Raw genomic sequence first — 4365 nt, 5'->3', positions numbered from 1 at the left:
GCTTTGACTGAAGATCGATTGTTAAGTGTTTGCCTCAGGTTTCAAAATAAGTCAATAGCTCTCATTGTAGGTTTATGATCAACTTAACGTTAAAATTACATGTGCATGATCTGACATTTTGATGCAAATAATGCTTTAAGTTGACACGATATTAGCGAAATTTTAATTTTACGTTGCATTTTGTGACATATGTTTCTATTGTTATTTTGTAAGATGCACAATTAATTCTTAATTAAATAATTATTCTTGATAATTTGCACATTGTGTAGTAGATTGTGTATATTAAAACTACTCATTATGTTGAGGTTTTAGAGGTTACAATATTTAGACAGTAATGATAGGAAGCAGTAATAGGTCATTAGATAATGGTACAGTATTAAGATTACTTGTCTTACATTGTGTATACAATATAAGTTGTAGGTATAGGTAATATGGTATGATATTAAGATAGAAATGTATTTGTATAGCAAGGTTAATATGGTATAGGTATCATTGTGTCATATTGAGGTTCATAGGTTAATAAGTTAATGTAGGTATGAATATAATGGTATGGTGTTATAAGATGAGAATGTACTTTTATAGCAAGGTTGTTATGGTATGCATGTACACATAGATATCATTCTGTCATTTAAAGGTCATAGGTAGTAGTAGAACTAGAAATTAGAAGGGCACTGAGAACTAGAAATTAGAAGGGCACTGTTTATATAGTGTAGGTAGTAGTAGAAATTAAGAAACATGTAGTGTTAGTATACAGGTTACAGGTATATAGTGTAGTGTAGGTATAATAAATAATCATAGGAAACATGTAGTTATACCTAGGATATGGGTTATGTGTGGAAGTTAGAAGATAGTTATAGGTATAGTGTAGGTATTTTATAGTAGAAATTAGGAGGTAGTTATAGTTTAGAAATTAGGAAACAGGTAGTTATAGGATACAGGTTATATAGTGTAGGTATAGGTTATAGATCTAGGTTCTATGATTTATTATTATTTTATTATTATCGTTTATAATTATTTGTTATTTTTATGATTTATTATTATTTATTATTATTATTTTTACAACCTGGGGCCTCAGCAAGAGTGTTGGGCCTCAGGTTATTTTTATTTTTGGGCAGCAATGTAGTGCCGCCTCCACGTGGCGCTCCTGGGATCACTAGTGGCTATACTACTGCTAGTGATGCTAAGAGCACTACATACAAGAAGAATAACAATACTAACAGTAAGTTTGTGTAAGAAATTTAATATTATTATTGATAGGTTCAAGCTGAAATAAAAATGAAATGTCAAGTGGATTGATGCTCAAGACTGAAGCTAGAGATTTATATACTAGTTTTAATTTTTTTTTTTGAAGAATAGTTCTTTTAAAATTTTGATTGCATGCATTTTTAGCAATTTGAACTGTCGTTGCCAGTTCTACAACTACTGCTGTGCAGCACTGCTAAATGAGCCACCAACACATGCACACATCTTTTTATAATGAATGTACAAAATATTATGTTGTGTAGAAATTCTAATTCAAATTTTAATTTTTAAGGTTCCAAATTTATGTCAAGATGTGCATGTATCTATATATAATAAACAAAAAAAAAATTTCTATTAAATAAGAAAAAGTAGGGTTGTCAAAAAATAAAAGAAACAAAATTAATAATAAACGTTAATTAATAAAAAATAATAATTCATAAAAATAGTACTAAGATTTCAAACCCTACTTTGCAGAAAATGATAATAGGCAGAAATAGAATTTTAATAATAATTATACTTTTGTACCTATTGATTACTCAACGACATTTCTATGATGTAAATTAATTATCTTGTTAGATATAAATTAAACTTTTCAGCTAGTATTGATTGAATAAATTACTGTCATGACAATTAAAACATCTAAATTATAGATAATTATTTGGCTATTGCATTTTTTAATGTTTTTGATTCAGTACAATATCTAAAAATTAAAATATTAAAGTATAAGAATTGTAATTGGACTCGCCACAGTTGTGTAGGCTGGAACTAAGCAGTTTGCTTATCATTCTTTCATTAAATTTTATCATTTTAAAGGAAACAATACTCATTCATAAAATTCTGCAAAGTAGGGTTTGAAATCTTTGTACTATTTTTATGAATTATTATTTTTTATTAATTAACATTTATTATTATTAATTGAGCTATTAATTATTAATATGGTTGAACTCAACCCCCTTGTTTCTTTTATTTTTTGACCCTACTTTTTCTTATTTACTGAATAGAAATTTTTTTATTTACTTGTTTCCGTACTTTTTATTAAATTTTATTACTTAATAATCCTTTTTATTGATAATTATAATTTTTGCCTTAGGTATCAGTTCATTAATGGAAGAAAAGAATTTTGAAATAAGAACCATAAGAAGACCTACCGCATTATAAACAGTTTTTGAATTTTTGAATCATTAATTATATTCATATCCTAACTCATAATTATTAATCATTAGTTGTCATTACTAAGATCTATGTCCGGTTCTGAAACTATTTAAGTTTACATTCAGCTTCAGTTGCCACTTTCCCGCTCACAGCTCTCAAACTTTTCCGCAGTTTTGCTTTGCAACCTAAGTTTTGTGAAAAAGCAGCAAGTCAGTTCAGTTACAAACTTACATTAGCTATTATTATGTTTTCTTATAGTTTATGGATTATGATGAGCATCATGGAGTTCCTCCTCCACCACCACCAGTAGTAGTCAGGCGGGAAGGGTCAGGCCCCGCCTGACTACACCAGTAGTTAAGTTAAGTTGGAGGGCCTCCGCCACCACCTCCCGCCGGAGGCCCGCCACCACCACCACCACCAGATGATGGTCTTCCTCCACCACCTCCAGTAGCTGGAGGTCCTCCACTGATGGCTGGAAGTCCACCACCAGTGGATGGAGGTCCTCTGCCACTTCGCCCTGCTGCTCCAGCACTTCATCCAGCTGGAGGCCATCTTGATGTTGCTGCTCTGCAAAGGCAGTTCATCATATGGCAGTTACGCCAAATCAATCGAGAAATTGTAAGATTATTTTAGTTATGATCTGCAGTTTGTATAGATACCAATTAACCACCTTTCTATTCCATTTTACTGTAGTACAACAATCTTCCGAGAGCCAGACCAAGAGGCAGGGGCAGGGGCAGGAGGAACAGTAACAATAATGCAACAAAGAACTATAACTTTTATTAGATTATTATATAATACGTACATGTAAAAAGTTAACTTTTCTTAAATTTAAAACTTATAATAAAAGTCAAATATTTTTAAGCATAAAGCCAAAACAGAAATTATAATAGCAATGCTTAAAATTAGTGTTTGTTCAACAACGCAAAACAATTCAATACTTGAGCTTCAATCTTCCTACAATACAAATACATGTGATATACATTACTTAATTATATTAACGAGTAAAGAAAATACATACCATGGCCATAGTTAATCAGATAATCAATATTAATAATCAAAAAGAATTATAGCCTTGGATCATGATCTATAACACAATAATAAAAAACTATGGAATCTCACAATATTCTATCTTACTATGTATTCAATTGCTAAGACTATGACAATATGAAACCTGTGCAGCTGGAAACTGGCGCCTTATCCAGTGTGAAAGCACCACTGATCAAAGAGCTACAACAAAACATGATGTTACAACAATGATTATTTATTAGAAATTAATTTAGTCACCACAAACGAAATCAGACAATAGCCTTAGACATTTACCATGCTATGAAAGTATTACATTACACCTTATTGCAGAATCATTAAATCATTTGCAGTTGAAAATACTTAAAGCAAAGTAAGAAAGAAACATCATCAACAGCAAGCAATGTAAACACACAGGCTATATATGCTATACTAAATATGTACATGTATATGCATGATATAACTTATGTTTGTCACGAACTTACATTACAAACCACTATAAAGATACATCTGCTCACAAAGAGGAATAACCCTTCACCTTTTAAATCTCTTTCCAAGTCTCACCACATTGAAGTCCTTGTGTAAAATATGTACCTGTGTAAATTATGAATGTGAAATTATACATTATGTACTAACAAATTGACAGTAGCATACATGCATTTATCAACAATTAATATACATATAAGACATGTATAGCTCCACAATGCATATTAAGCTATGATTGACTCATACAAGTATATGTACATACACAGTACATGTAATTTATACATACACCGTTCAATTTGATGACTCATGCCATCCTGAATTAAGTTTCTTTTACGAGACCTGCATTGTGCAAATACACATTAATAGACCACATGAATACATTCCAATGTGCAGACAATTATTTTTGTATTGTTAATGAGAACATGCATGCACACAACAAAAGATGCATTGGCAAGCATT

General features: G+C 30.8%; 2 long non-coding RNA genes across 2 annotated transcripts; one reads left to right on the top strand and one right to left on the bottom strand.

The window, feature by feature from the left end:
- The first annotated feature begins 2514 nt into the window (after nt 1-2514).
- LOC109580335 (uncharacterized) lies at nt 2515-3182 on the top strand. Its single transcript, XR_002184188.1, has 3 exons — nt 2515-2603; nt 2653-3012; nt 3088-3182. It is a non-coding gene; the product is annotated as an uncharacterized LOC109580335 (long non-coding RNA).
- A 278-nt stretch (nt 3183-3460) lies between these two features.
- LOC109580340 (uncharacterized) lies at nt 3461-3751 on the bottom strand. The gene is made up of 3 exons (XR_002184191.1): nt 3682-3751; nt 3532-3624; nt 3461-3481 (listed from the first exon to the last, which is right to left on the bottom strand). It is a non-coding gene; the product is annotated as an uncharacterized LOC109580340 (long non-coding RNA).
- Nucleotides 3752-4365: the final 614 nt, after the last annotated feature.

The sequence above is a fragment of the Amphimedon queenslandica genome, unplaced genomic scaffold (genome assembly GCF_000090795.2).
Source record: "Amphimedon queenslandica unplaced genomic scaffold, v1.1 AMPQUscaffold_13496, whole genome shotgun sequence".
NCBI lineage: Eukaryota > Metazoa > Porifera > Demospongiae > Haplosclerida > Niphatidae > Amphimedon > Amphimedon queenslandica.
The sequence above is the reverse complement of the archived record's forward strand: the minus strand, read 5'-3'. Positions and strand labels throughout refer to the sequence as shown.